The sequence below is a fragment of the Crocodylus porosus genome, unplaced genomic scaffold, assembly GCF_001723895.1.
Source record: "Crocodylus porosus isolate Cpor-Errol unplaced genomic scaffold, CroPor_comp1, whole genome shotgun sequence".
Lineage (NCBI taxonomy): Eukaryota > Metazoa > Chordata > Crocodylia > Crocodylidae > Crocodylus > Crocodylus porosus.
The window spans coordinates 11729272-11745470 of NW_017728921.1; positions in this window are offsets into that span (position 1 = coordinate 11729272).

Below are 16199 nucleotides of genomic sequence, written 5' to 3' on the forward strand. Positions count from 1 at the left end.
AGCTGCCTCCTCCCACTCACTGAGGGGTTAACCCCTCCCACCATGGGCCCCACTTGCCTCTAGCTCTGCTGGGGGTTGACAGGGGGCTCCGCAGCTGCTCGGGGGTATTTGGGGGGCTTCGGGGGAGCAGGGGCACAGTGGGCTTTCACTCAAATGCTTCTCGCCACTCCGGTAGTTTTGTTAAGTTATTTGAGTAAAAATATTGAAAAAGTCAAAGTGTTTTGTTTGATCCAAAACAATCTTTTTTTTTTCCTGGAATTACCAGTGAACTAGGAAAAAAATTACATACACACCTCCCGTTCCAAGTAAAATTTCATTAACAGTTCTGGACCAGTTACATTAATGGTCTAGCCACATCCTACATTCATGAAGTTTTAAACCATTTCTTGTTGAGTATTATTCCATCACATTTCCAGTAGTAGGTTCTGAGAGTTTCAGTGAGAAGAGAGGCAGCCCATGAAAGCTGGTACAATGACAGCAGATAGTTTTTGCGTGAACAAGAGACAGGTAATGCCCACATCTGCCTTCCGGAGTACATGTCCAACACCATTCAGATAACCAGGAAGAAAGATAAGGCAGATGCTCTCCTTCCTTTGCCCAGAAGCTACAGCATTACTGCTCAGGAAATTAAGGTTCTACTCCAGCTGATGGATGGCCATGGGCAAGTTGCTCCTTGCTCCTTCATACTTCTGTTTGCAGAGTCCCATATTGGGATAAAAGTATTTCTTTATTTAGCACCTTGAGGCCTACGGATGAAGTGTGCTATAATAGACAAGCAATAGAGGGAAATAATTTAATGCCATGCATCTTCTGTGAAAGGGCTTATAAGGGTTTAAAACATGCAGGCAAGATTTAAGCTCCACAAAATATTCAATTATGTGCTAGTCTATGCGAGTCTCCAGCAGCTCAAGGGCTAGGCACTGGGAGAGTGCTAAACATGCTAGAAAATGAGCCCACAGGCCTTGGGCAAAAAGAATGAAGATTTTGAAGGGAACAACTGCTCAATACACAACCAGATAAAACTGTCAGCTCTGCCCAGTAACATCCATGTTTCATATATCAGAGGGGAAGTGAGAACATTTGGAAGAGACTAAAAACCTTGAGAAAAAGGGATAGGAGACAGGTATGTTTTCTTGTCCCATCCTGCCTGCCATATGGACCAAGGTAAACAGAGTAAAATTAAACCCACTGAGAAAAGACATAGAACAACTGTGATGCCGTTGCTGTGTTCCTAATGCACTGCTGTGTAACTGTACCATCTATTCAGCAGATGACGGCTTCTAAGAGCACGCTATGAAAAGCGGACCTGGCTGCAGGTTGTATTTAGACCTCGTATTTAGGATAGAAATGGAAGCTTCTGCAGATTCAGAAGGTACAAGTTCCCACCATCTCTGACAAACCCCCCATTACAGCATCTCTCCTATTACACAGCAGAGCAGAAAATTTAACGGGGTATATAGTTTGAGCTTACTCAGAATGAGGCCCCACTGTTTTTTTTAATGCAAACCTGGTTTGATTAGAGGGCTTCTAGGCAGTGCCTAGTCATCCTTAGCAATAGGAGGTAAATGAGGATGGAGTGCTTAGAGGGGTTTAAGCAATTCATTCCATAAATTCTCTTTGATACTACAAACCTGCCCTCCCACCAGAGAACTGTTTGGATAATGCTGTGTGAGGGTGAGCTGGTGGAAATAAGATCCTCTAAGGACTAGAGAGAAATCCAATGAAAGACCTAAAACTGCCTTTCAGCTCCTAGTTTTGGTCCTTTTATATTTGCCTGGAACTTAATTACAATGAATGCTATTATTATTTAATTACACTGGGAAATTATTTTTCTGCTGGGATTTTTAAAGCAAAGGCTTTTCTGTTTGTTTGTTTTATAGAAAAGCCCAGACTGGTCTGGCAGTGCAGCTGGAAATAGCTAGAAAAGAGCTGCAAAAATATTTTTAGAAGTTGAAACTAGTAGTGTAGCGTGGGCTGAGAGGGCAGAGCACATGCCCTGGGTACCACTAAGGGGAGGCACACCAAAAGGACAAGGGGCAAGGGGAGCCTTGCCCCAGAGCTGCTGCCTGCCTTGCTCTGCCTGCACTTTCCAGCTGCAGGAAACAGCCACTGCAGGCAATATGCGGCAGAGTGCAAAGCGCTCTGGGTATTATCATTTTGTAGAACAGCAGTGGAGTTCACTCCTCCTAAGGGAAGAATTTACCCCATTTTTTGCTGCCAAAAACAGCATCAATTTTTTGCACTCTGGACATGGGATCCAGCAGCAAAAAAAAAAGGCGAAGGGGCTAAAAGTTTCCTGCTGGCACAGCAAACTCCATGGCCACTCTAGAGAACTGTGATTCCCAGAATGCTTTGCACTCCATGACACTGCCTGGCTGTGCTTGCTGCTGTTTCTGTACTCTACAAGCCAGAAGGTAGGTAGGGATACGGGGGATGGAGAAGATTGAAGACTGCCCCAGGCACATTTCTTCCACACTACACCTCTGGCTGAACCCCACAACTTCCTCAAACACCAAGACGAAACTTTGGATTTTTGGAACCCCATGTGAATCTGGTCTTATTTTTAGCCAAACTTTGGTGCTGATCAGGGAAAAAAGAAATTAAAATCAAGCCTGCACAAAAGCAAACTCACAGCACACTGAGTGTAAAGCTAGACTCTTTGCTGTGTGACACTATCATATGCTGAACAAATAGAGCTAAACTAGTGTGTACCTAGGATTTGTCTGGTTTAAAGTGATGCTCTGCCTTTTCCTTTTGATTCCATTACCATGGAAGAGCAATTTGCTAATGTGCCTTTATATAAGATCACTGTAGTAAGGGTGATCATTAAATTAGCTTTCCCAGGGCCTGACTGTCCATGCGGAAGGGTAGCATAGAAGATCCATCCCAACACAAAGCACTATGGAGATCTCTTGAGCTTAAGACCTTGAGCTGCATAGTACAGCACTTAGAGCTGCCCTGACACCCCAGTAAGCTGTATCCCCACCTAGATGACCTCCTGGGTGCCCTTTAGGGACCTATCCACAGGCCCAGCTACCTACAACCCAGCCAAACCCTCACAGTGGTCCCTAGAAGAGCTGTATTTTTTAGCTCAGGGTAACTAACGCAGTGGACCCAGCCCAAGGTAAACACTGAAGACAGGGTACTTTGGGGTCAGCTTGCTGAGGTCATTGCCAGGCATCAGCATGGGACTGACCTCAGCAAGCATCTTCCACAGCAAGCCCAGTGTGCTCTGTCTCCATGGCGTGTTTACTTTGGGAGAGAACATCCACATTCCTCATCCCATGGTAAAAACACAGCTCTTTTAACAGAAAAGAAGAAGTCCTTGCTCTCCCATCCTTCCTTCCCTCTCTGACTAAGTGTGTGGTCAGTGTCCATGCCACTTTCCACTGCACTGTGGCTTATCTCTTTCAAAGAAGGAAAGGGGGAGGCCAGAAGCTAAGAGTGTCTTTGGTGCAGGAGATCAGCGATAAAGACTTAGATGACACCACACCAGAAGCCAGAAAAGCACAAAAGCAGGAATTCTCAGCATTCAGGGGGCCTTTCACAGGGAACTTCCATGACCCATGTATTGATATGTTGTAGCCTCAGCATTTCATTTCCATCAGCTAGTGAGTGGTGTGTAGAAAAACAGCCACACACAAGCTATGTTGCAACTCTACCAGCTCCAGGGAATACTGTCCTTTTCTCCCCAAGCAGCACAGGGGAGAAATGTGTGTGGTTTGCATCCTCCGTCAGTCCCTCACCTTGCAGTATGTCAGAAGACCCAGACTGCAGAAAGTTGGTTTCCTTTCAGTCCAATACTGGTTTTCCTCTAGCAGGAAACTAACCAGCTTGTCCTATAAAAAGTAGCCTATAATTCCAGCAACCCCTATATGAGACTAGACCTGGTCAAAGCTGTAACAGCATGTTTTTTGATTACAAAGCATCAATTCCTCAAAACAAATGCCTTTTGCAGGAATGTGTACCTACCCGTTTGGGCAGAGACCAGGTTAGTCAAGACCAGAAATAGCAGTGGCCCTGTGGCTAGACCAGAAACCTAGATGTAGGAGACACAGGTAACTGCTGTAACCACTAAGCTATTTGTTGCCTATTCATTCCGACTTTGAAAGATCTTGGGTTCCAGTTTATTCCAGATTTCATATCATAGAAAAAAGTTTCCCACCTAGCATTTTTTGAGATCCCCCCCACCTTCCTCCTAAAACTTGTTAATAGGGGTTACCATGATAACACCATAGATTACACAGCCTGGCATTCAGCCTGAAATTCTCATTATGAGCACCCTAGTGACTCGGAAAGGAGCGAGTGAGCACAGCATAGCGAGAGTGATTAGACTCTCTCAGACACACTGATCTGAGGCCAGAGGTGAAAGACATTTTAGTGGAGTGGGTGAAGCAGAAGCTGGATTGGAGAGAACTCCTGACCGCACCATGGGGGAGTTTTGCCATGAAGACGAAAAGAGGAGGAATAGCTGGAATCAAGACTTTCTTATACACAGAGAGCCCAAGGCATATTCATACTGCAAACAGAAAGAGCCCTGAGCAAGAAAAGCCAGAAGACCAGGTAGAGATGAAGCAGAGCTGGGTGACACTGTTTGGATAGGGTTCCACATTTACCTAGAAATGCAAATACATTCCAATTTTGAATATGGTTTTTTGGGCCCAAAAGACTCATGAATCAAGCAAATGCTTTATTTAAATGCAGAGATTATATATGCTGCAAAGTAAAATATTTTAATACCACTTATCCCAAAAATCAATTGCACTATCTTATAGGGCTGTGTGAAATGGCACCGTTCTGTTTCGCCTTGAGTTTCGAGGTTTCAATGGAACAGCTTTCCGTTTCAAATTTCATTTAGGATTCAAAAACAGCTGTTCCATTTTGCTTTGTCGAAACAGTGAGGCTGTTGTTTCAACACTGTTTTGATGTTTTGCTAGAGCAGGAAGTCAGCCCAGCTGGGCTGACACCCGATCCCCGGCGCTAGATCTGACTGGGGCGGGGGCTGACTCCCCATCTGATCTCACGTGGGGGATAAGAAGTCAGCCCAGCTGGACTGACTTCCTCATCCCCAGCACTATGGTCAAAATGTTTTGACTTTCAAAATGTTTCAACTAGCCTCGTTTTGTTTTGAGGCTGTTTCAACGCCCTTTGTTTCGCTTTGATTTTGCTGTTTCGACCTTGAAATGAGTCAAAACAAATGTTGAAACAAAATGGATGGCGAAATTTCGCACAGTCCTACTACCTTAGTTAGCCCTCTTGAGGGTTGAGGGATGTTTCTGTAGTCAGCTTGACAGAGACCATAAATTTTCTATCCTGTGTAAATAATACAGCATGGAGCTCTGCATCTTACTGTACTGTTATTTCCTACCAATATGAAATATCAAAAGGTTGCAGAAAACAATACTTTAATCTATTTCTTAGCCATTGCAGACATTATATCCAACATAATGGTGCAACTACCTATCTTAAAGTGAGCCACAAGGACAATAGTCTGAGTAATGAGACAATCTCAGGAGTGTTTTTAGCCACATTAGAGTTTGAAGAGGGGTGCGGGTTCCAATGTAATTCCTACCTATGCCATTGCAGGGGGTCATAGAAAAAAGTAGCGGGCTGCACACTGTCACTCACATTAATGATACTATGCTTTATTAATTGGAGTTCTCCAGAACAGCATGTGTAGTATTGGTGACACTCATAATTAAATAGCCAAGCAGCACTTTTTAGTGAGCAGAGAGTTAATTGAATTCTGGAATCCCTGTGATCAGCTGTGAAATTTATACCTGCAATTTGTGCAGGCTGTGAGAACTGGAGCCTTTGGGGCCTTGTTATTCATCAAAAAATAGGCTGATTTATTTGTGCCAAGTATCTCTGTAGGAGGCTCTTGGGCCCGATGTACAGTCACTTTCCTCCAATTAACCTCCCTGGCCCAGAGGGAAAGGAGAATTAGACATCTGTTAAAAGCAAAACCTGGGCTGAGAACATAGGCATATTTCAGTGGAAACTAGGTCCTGACTGAACTAACCTCGAGCCACCAGGCCTTGATGGGTTCCCAGCATGGGACATGTCAAGAACAGCAGAGACAAACTACAGAGTTAAACGTTAAAGTTAATCACACATGATAGGAGGTGGAGGTGACCTGGCATGAGTCATCTACTGCAGGCTTCCTCATCAAAAAGGAAGGCTTTGCTCTGATCTTATCCGGAGTATCTCATCTCAGCCTGGCAGCTTCTACTCCTATTGCAGTTACTGGGTCTACAACTCTCCCCACAACTCCACACCACCCCTATGCCACCATTCCCCAATGGCTGATCTCTTCCTTCCTGTCAAAAGGTACTTACTTCCCCACGTGTTACTCTACATACCTAATAGGAGTTTCCAGAATTGCATGCGTCATCACCCACTAACTGGAGCCCGTTGCTTCTCGTTTTACACTAAAACAGCACCAGCTTCCTTAGTGCTAGGTGTGAAAAGCATAGACCTTGCAGGTTCAAGTGCTGCTTTTAGTATGTGGCAAGGAAGAAACAGTATCCTGTATTTCTCACGCCATGGAAACTTTAGGGCCAACGGCAGAATCCCTGTACTGCCATGAAGATGATGGCAACCATCAGAAATAAAGAAACTAAACCCTGAAGAATGAATTCTTCCTTCTACCAGTATGGCTGGCTACTGAGACCTTCTCCACAAGCTCCAAAACAGATTAAATAGTGAAGGGAAGGGATGAGTGTGTACGACAATGATTTGGCACAGTGTTGCTGCTCATAAGCAGTTGGACTTGGCCTACTAGTTCAGCAGCATGCAAACATGAGTTAGAGCCAACTTGCTTTCCCTCCCTCTTGCCAGAAAGTTTTGTCAGCCCTCTAGGAAGCAAAGCAAAAATTCTCTCCCCGTGACTCAGAAGGCTGGATTCTGATTTCAGTTCCAGCCCTCTAATACAGAGTAACGTCATGGCCTGCAGTGAACTTACACCTCCGTTACAGATCCAAATCTGGCCCAGAGCTCTCGGTTCTTCGGAGGTGTAAGTGGAATAGACAGTTCCCATCACGTTCCCATAACTGAGAGGCCAATCTGAGATAAACTCTCACATCAGATACTGGCAACACAAGAGCAGCATCTTGACAATTGGTTGGTTACAGTGAAATACCGTAAGAGCTTGTTCACCTATACTTAACACCTTCAGCCTCAGGGGAGAGCTCAGGTGTCATCAGCATCTATTGAGAGTCTATGCTAGAACAGCAGCAAGAGGTCTTTAGGGAAGAATCTTCCACTGGAACCAGATTTCTTGGTTGGTACCAAATCACCTTGATTAGACACACAGCTCTTTTTGCCAATGAATGCTTCTCAAAAGCTTTTGCTGAGTTCAAAAACAGGCAAGGAGGGTTGGCAAGCAGCAAGTGAGTCAGGGCTGAAAAGATCAGTATTTGAGTCTAGCATTATAAGAAGTCCTGTTCTGGGTATTATATGATGCCTGGTAATCATTTGTCTCTGCTCTGCACTCGTTCTGTGCAAATACCCATTCCTGGAGGACAGCAAGGTTTTGCTCAGTTAGTTTTTCATACTCCATTTCTTTCAATTACTGAAAAAGTGTTGGGAAGAGAAGCATACACACAGTGTTAGGATCATTTGTTTTTGTTTTTTTTAAAAACTCCCTCCTTTTAAGTCTTCCCACTGCCCATTCTCTTACAGGATTGCCTTCTGCAACAGCTAAATAATGTTAGCCTGGCATACCCTAGCCAGGACAAACCAGCAATGCCAAGAAATGGTGGCATCTTGGATATAGAGGCTCTGGCTATGAGTGATGTCCCATTGCACTAGGCAGTATACAAGCACTTAAGAGACCTGTATTGCTTAGAGACTAGATACAAAGAAAAAGAAGTCATGGGTGCAGGGACCAGAACTAGGTCTTCACCTTTCTCACATGATTCTCCTGCCCAGTAAGGTGTTGAATCATGCTCCCTTAAAACTCACTGGGCTAGAGAGAGTCCACATTATCTTCTGTACAACAGCACAGCTTCAGCAAGAGGAGCACCCCTACCCCAGAAGATCCTGTAAGACAGTGCTACAACCAAATCCAGGCTGGAAGAAGATTTCAATCTCTCATGCTGAGACAACTGACCCAGGGTCAACCATGTCCTGGGGAAAGTACTCTAACTTTAACCATATAGGGCCATCTTAACATGAAGCAAACAGTTATTTGGAGGGATCACTAAAAATGCCTATAGCATAGAGCATCTCAGGAGCCCCATTCCTCAGCTCTAGTTGTTTAGGGTATAAATTAAGCACTGAGAAGCTCAGCCCTGAGAAAACTTAGGGCCTTCTGCACATGTACCTAAGTGAAATGCAAGGTCACATGTTGCACATACTTTCAGGTCATAAACTGAGGCACCTATGAAGTTGAAGAAGCTCAAGGATTTGATGACAGCAAAGACAGGGTTCTCAGGATTGTAATTTCGGATGTCAGCAAAATATAGGCGCCTATGGTTAGAGCCAAAAAGGGCCTTAAGTTACTTGCCCAAGGTCACACGTGCAGTCAGTTGACAGAGCCAGGACCCACCACTCTCTCCACCCTGTTGAGTTAGCTTGATTCTGTCAACACAACTGCATTGCTCACAGCTACTGAAGTAAATATGATATCTTCAGTCCGAGTTGTAGACTCAGCTCCCAAACAAGTTTTGAGTGTCAAAATACATAAGGCATTCCACTGTCCTATCTTTGTTTCAACACACTATCATTCATCCTCACTTCCGTGGGAAATGGTTGAGACCTTTGCACTTGGCATTTATGGAGCACTGCTCCAACTAAGAGCTCTGAGGCATGGATGGAGTTTGTCACAGACAATGACAAACCCCACCTCAAAAGGAGATCCAGTGTTGCCTCAAATTAGTAAAATAGTTTAGGACAGGTTAACTGCCTGCAGCTCACACTATACAGGAGGTACGAGTAGATCATAATGGTGGTCTTGAACCATAAAAATGAGTGCATGAAGACTTTGACGTCACCTTTGCAATAAAGGCTTAAAGCCATCTCGTCCCGTGGATGCAGTGAATTTTGACACCTTTTCCACATTTCCTAACGTACTTTATGGACATCGGGCCAAATGTTTTTATTTTGCAAGAAAAAGGTTTTTATATCAGCCTAAAGCATGAACTTTTTTCAGGTTTCAGTTTGGCCACTAGACTGAAAAGTTCATTGGTCACATAGATCTGCTGGGAATCAGAGTAGCCAAACCTAACACACTAATAGGCCCAGTTTTTCATAAAGCACTGGGAGCATCTATACATGTGCTCCAGGATAGGGTTGGGGGGCCACTTTAACTAGAGTGGCTCTGACAGCTGCTTTCATTAAAGTGCCTGAAACATTGTATGTATTCAGCGTCCTGAGACTCTGCATTTAACAAGCTTTAGTTAAAGCACCCCAGCCAGCATTTTGAAACATGGAGACACTGAATACATGTGATGCAGAGGTAGCTGGAGAGCACTAATTAGCACACATTGGAGCAGACATCAGTCACATGTATAGGTGCCCTGGATGCTTAACCTTGAAGGAAGACCCCCTACTATCCCAGCACTCTCAAGTTGAGTGCCTACAATTTTTGGAAACTTAATTCAGTTTCCAAGCATCCACCTTACTAACAGCTGAGGGGTGTCGTAGATATGCTAAAGGGTAGGACTAGGATTCAGAGTGACTTATACAAATTGGAGGACTGGGCCAAAATAAATCTCATGAGATTCGACAAGGACACCTGTAAAGTCCTACACTTAAGATGGAAGAATCCCATGCAGAAAAGGACCTGGGTGTTACATTGGACAATAAGCTGAATATGAGTCAACAGTGTGCTCTTGTGAAGAACCTAACAGCACGCTGAGCTGCATTAGTAGGAGTGTTACCAGTAGATCGAGGGAAATAATTATTCCCCTCTACTCTGCACTGGTGAGGCCACTCCTGGAGTACAGTTGTGGGCCCCGACTACAGAAAGGATGAGGACAAATTGGAGAGAGTCCAGTGGAGGGCAACAAAAAATGGTTAGGGGGCTGGGGGACATGACTTATGAGGAGAAGACTGGGGAGGGGGGGTTGATAGCAACTTTTAACTGCATGAAGAGTAGTTCCAGAGAGGATGGACCGAGAGTGTTCTCAGTGGTGACAGATGACAGAACAAGGAGCAATGGTCTCAAGCTGCAGCAAGGGAAGTTTAGGTTGGATATTGGGACAAATTATCTCAGTAGGAGGACGGTAAAGCACTGGAATGGGTTACCCAGAAAGGTGGTGGAAGCTCCATCCTTGGAGATTAAGGCCTGGATAGACAAAGCCTTGGCTGGGATGATCTAGTTGCAGGTGGTCCTGCTTTGAGCAGGGGGTTGGACAAGATGTGACCTCCTGAGGTTCCTTCCAACCCTCATTTTCTATGAGTCTATGAACAGCCCGATTAGCAGCTAAAAGCTATCTTTTCTCATCGCTAGATGCAGTCATTTAAGATTTAACAACCAGGACTTGTTAATGGCCCTTTTAAAAAACTTTTATGGGGCCCAGTGACAGTATGAGCAGAATCTGTATAAAAATGAAGTGCTTGCACCCAAACTGATTTTGTGGGCAAACAATATAAGTCACTGCTAGAAATCATTTGTTTAAGTCTACTGCATTTATTTGGGTAGAAGAGTTGCATTCAAATGCCACTTACAAGTGGAAGTGATAACAACCATCAGTTGGAGAGGCCTGCTGACCTCTGGTTAAGTGCCTTTTATTTTCTGAAGGCATTGATCCTGGTACGGAGCAAGCAGGGAAGCAAGGGCCAATGTAAACACGTGCGTTACAGAATCAGCGGTGTCAGCCTTTCAGAACAGGAGTCTCTTGAGTAACCCAACAATGCCTGTCCCCATCTCCCCTCACTAGATGGTTAGAGAGCGGGGAGCATGGCCCTGGTGTTCAAACACTAGCTTCACCTCCATATAATGGCATTGTTTGTACTAGGAGGACTCTGGCTGCTACAGATTAAGCCATAGCAGAAGACACTCGTCCTTAGCATCCTTCCAACTCACGAATGACAGTATCAGCTCCAGAAACTGGACTGTAGTTATCAAACATTCCTAGACAGGAAAAGAAAGATGCCATATGTCCCATGCATCCATTCAAAGCCAACCAATGCAGGTCAAGAAAAAAAAAAAGACCCTTGCTAGCTCGTCAGACAGCCCACCGATGATCTGCAGTTGGGTCCTCAGATAACACTGCTGGAACATATTTTCATTTTGAAATTTATTTTTGGAAACTCTTGAGCAGCTCATGGCCCATTCATAAACTGAGAGACAGGCCAAGTTTACCAATCACATTTTTCAGGCGGCCTGAACTGAAGTACAGCAGGGAAGCAAGGATGTAAGCAGGAGACAGATTACAAGGGCTGTTCATGAGAAGAGATCCCAAAAAACGCAGTGCATCAAAACTACTATGTTAAATTTACTGTGATGTTATTTGAGCAGCCTCTGAAGGTCTAGTCATAGGCAGGAACTGTACTATTTGTCATACCAGATCAGATCACTGAATGGTCTGGTACGATATCCAACCTCCAAGGAAGACAGAGAGAAATACACCTCCTCAATTATGCCTTCAGAAAATATAGACTCCAACACATACCAAACCTGCACTGAACTGGGACTTAAGCCCAACATGTGCCCTAGCCTAGAAGCTTTATCTTATATGCCAAGCTGTATACACTGGGCCTAAAGATATCCCTTAATTATGGCAATTTCAAACAGGTCAGTACCCAAGTCCAAGGAAGAAAACCTTTGGGATAAATCCTGGGGGGGAAAAATACCATGATTCTGCCCTGGCAGAAGTTTCTAAGAATTGCTCTTCTGGCAAGGCACAGTTGAGCCTTTTAAATTATGCCCTCAGCTCTAGTGTAAGTGTTGTGATGCTTCAGTTTCCCTGTAGAGCAGTGTCTCATGCCAGAGGCCGTTCTGCCTTGCAAACACAGAAACCCTAAATAGGCAGAAAGTCTATAATCACAGGAGTTCACCGAATGAAAAAGCTTCTTCAAGTTCCTTCGGCAACATGTCTATAAGTTCAGTTTCTTCTCAGAGGCTGTGACGATCTTCAGCTGGGAAGGTCAGAGAGTCTGACTAAGGCACTTTTCCTCCAACTAGAGTTGGGAATGGGAGCTGCTCATCTCCCCAAACCGTGTGAAAACTCCAATCCAAAGCACCCAGAACAGGAGAAAGCACAACCACTTGTCTGTGATAGGTATGAGAGCAACCATCTTAGCCAACACAGGGGACCTCCACAGCTGAACATGTCTTTGTTTGGAGCTAAGGACCCAGAGGCAGTAGCTAAGAGCTTGTAACATGGCACAGAGTGGGCAATGCATCCTAGCTTGCAAAACCTGCTTCATAAGAACTGCCCAGGAAAGTAAAGCCTCCAGATAAAGCCCATGTGCCCAAATGAATAAACTCTCCAGGTCAGCCTTCTGACCAAGTAGGAAACCAGTCTCTTGAGGACTCCCACAAGCAGCCACCAGTCCTCACAAGATCTCTCCATCACAGAGGGGCTAAAGTTAATAAAACATCGTCCTAGAATACACTGCTTTCCAGGTCGTAGGTACATTATAGCAAAGGCCCATACATCTTCTGCAACTGAAAAGAAATTATGCTGCTGATCCCAACCTCTGCAAGTACCTGCCCTCCAGGCAGGCCTGTGTCTCTGAAAACATTTTACAGCTCCCTCCACTGCCTTGTGACTGTACAGTCCTCCACGTGGCACTTAGCCAAAATGCCACTCTTCCTTTATTCAGCCCCTTCCCTAAGGGCCCCCAAGAAACAAGCTTATAATTGAAAGCAAAGCAAAACTCCACAGTCAGCTGCTCTGGATTTCCAAGTGTCCCATCTTTAGCATGTCTACACTGCAGGACTAGGTTTGTAAAAGAAGGCAGGGCCAGACTTCCAAGGGCTCTGCCCTGACCACTGAGCACACTGAGCTCTCTTGAAACCCTAACCCTCACTAGAGTTCGAGCTTTTTGGGTTATTCCCTTTATTTGTTAAACAACAGCAAAGTGGCAACAGGATGATATATGGGTTTTAATTACCAGGCACAGCTGTGTCAGAGAAAATAGGGAGGGTATTTTAAAGCGAAACCTCAGAACAGAGTGTGCAGCTGGGCAAACATGACCATATTTTCATGTCAAGGTAGGATGAGGAAACATTACACTAGCAAACTTGCAGCACACTGAGAAATGCATTCTGGATGTTATTTACGGGGGAGGGAGAAATATAGAAAAAAAAAGCGGGGGGACTGAATACTAAAGGCCAGGTCAGGAGTGGAAAGGACGTGCAACAGAGGAGTGAGTTAGCAGCAGCTGGAGAAGGACCGTAGGTGTGTGGGTTTGGATACAAAAGACTCGCCACCCCTAGCTAAGGCTCTATGACACTGATTAGCCTTTATCCATAGGCCAGCTACCACAAGAGGGGGACAGAGCCCCACTCTGTTGAGTGCATTAAACACAAATATTTCAGCATTCCCGCTCAGTCTTTTAATAATATATATATATATCTCATTACTAGAATGTGCAAAAATATGTTCAGTCCCCAAATTACCTTAGTGCCCAAATGACCTAACTGCACACAAATCCTCTGCTGAAAATATACATCCAAACCACCCAGACAGAGCTGAGGTTACAGAAAGGAGTTAATACCACTAGAAGGAGGCATCCCAACACTATTTTTAAGTGTTCTGCCTGAATAACATGTTTTGGTACTCCTCATTTAGGGTCAGTATCGCACACCTGGCCTCCCGCATTTGTCCTTTGGCAGGATGGGAGGCGTGACACCCAGCTGGCTGATGGGGGAGCGGAGTGCCTGCAAAGCTGTGCAATTACCGATGGCATCCACAGCTGCCCCAAATGGCTCATTCTGACTGCTAAGCCACGCTTCTGTCTGACACGCACCAAAAATAAAAGTTGTTGATTTAAAAAGATATTTGAGCAGCACTTTACAATAAGTGGCAAATCATTATTTAATTCCTTGGGTACTCATGGAAATAACATCAATCAAAACAAATGCATCTGTTAGCTAAATACGAATGTAATCATCCATTAAAGTGTTACCATTTATGAAAACTGTTTATTAAAATAAAGTGATAAGAATCTCATTGTGAGTTGACAATCAGCTAATGTCCCCTTAAGGCAGAGTTGGAACACTTGGTGTTTGAAATGCCCTTGCAGTTCATCTTCTCCATTTATTCCAAAATGGAATTAAGCTTTTGCCTAGTAGCCTTGGAAACTGATACACTCTCTTTATCCTTGTGCATGTATTGTACACGGTAGTGCTGACTTCTTTGCTATTGATGCTCAACCCAATTTGAAATGCTGCCCAAAAAGGGTTAGAGACAGGCTCGAACCAAAACCGTTTGGTGGACTCCATCCCATCTATTGGGGTTTAGACTGAAGGAACAAGTAAAGAAAACAGAATCCAATCTCCTGGAAGCACAGACAGGATGAAGGCAGCATGCAAGAGGATATGGCAGATGGCCAACAGAGACCTGTGACTGTACATAAGGAGATGGCCACCGTATTCCCTGAAGGAGCCACAGAGCATCTGCACAGGTATTCGATGCAGCTAAAGGTGGGAACTATCTAATCTCCCACCCTTATCCTTGCCTGGACTATGCATTGGTCTTTTACACAAGGTCCACTTCAGTCAGGCTTTGTGTGCAAGATGCAGCCCTTGGACCATCCTGTAGTCTTGGATACATGTTAATGGGCCTATTGAAACCACTGGTGCAAACCCAGACAGTAGAAGGACTGCTGACTTCAGGCTGATTTGTAATGTTATACAGTTCCAGCAAAAAAAATTCAACTTAACTACTATGTTTTAGGAGGAAAGGAATTTTTCATCTCAGTATATTTTTAGGATATATTGCTTCAGAAAAAAAGGGGGAAAAAAGTGTTTAGTGTCTAGCAAGACCCTTAGGAGAGGTCAGCATTCTCTCTGAAAACTGCCGAGTCTCAACCATTTCACCTGAGTGGCTACATGTAGCAACAACTGCTTGTATTTTCCAATCAAGCAAGCAATTTTGTTACATTTTACTGTAAGTCCCCAATCATCATCAGTACATTAAGTTCTAGTTAACAGAATTGATCCAAATTATTCTGAAAAATCATGTGAGCTGCCTTGATGCTGGAGCATTTCCATTATCATTCAGCATTAGTCAAGCATTAATGGACATTAAAAATAAAGAATTGCTGCTACTGTATAAAAAGAATTTCTGGTTTTCCATGTGACTAAAGGCTCGTCTAAAAGGGGAAACTGGCCAGCACAGCTATAAAAAAAAATAGCTGTTCTGCTATAGCTTTGCCTGTATAACTCCTTGTGCACTCACTGTTCTGGAAAAAAGGTCACTTGTTCCAGCATAATTACTCAAGTACTTGCTCTGAGATTGAAATTAGAGCACTTGCATTGTCATAGCTATAGTGGTTTAATTATATTGCTGATCAATTTTCTCATGTAGACAAGCCATCAACAAGCAGTTTGAACAAGTCTATAAGTAACAGATGGTAGTTCCCAATGTTGTCTGCAAGCTAAAGTCATCACACAGTACAGTGACCTACAAACTATTTTTCCTAAGTCCTTGTACAAGCAGGATATTTGACTCCTATTGTAATATTGCTCAACTGGTTACCATGTGGGAGGGCAGAAGAGAGAGAAATGACATGGTTGTAGAAAAAATAGCCAGACTAGACAGGTGCATTTGCAGCCTTTAGCAAGTTTTCTTGGCTAGAACACCACCAATGCGCTGCCCAGTTTGTTCTCATCACAGGTATTGCACAGCTGCCCTTGGGGGGGAGGTGGGGGGCAATATGTGCTGTTAATTTTAAAGTTGTTGGGACTGGATTTTTCAATCCTGTGTTCTTAAAACTGTATAATATGTATGAACACTACCAAAGTCTCAAGGCTGGACTTCTTGGGCTGCAGTTGGCTGGCAAAGCACTTTGGCAAGGGTATCCAAGTTGCAAGTGATTCATTAATGTCACTGAGGTTCATCACAACTACCATTCTTTCAACAGGACTTCAAGTGTTCCCATGGCTGGGAATGTGGAAACAATTAATACATCAAGCCTTCTGGAATGTGAATCGTAACCCAACTTTTCCTTCCACCTATAACAATGTTATAGGCAGGACAAATTATGCTGAGGGGAAACCAGCATGGGTTCATGGCAGG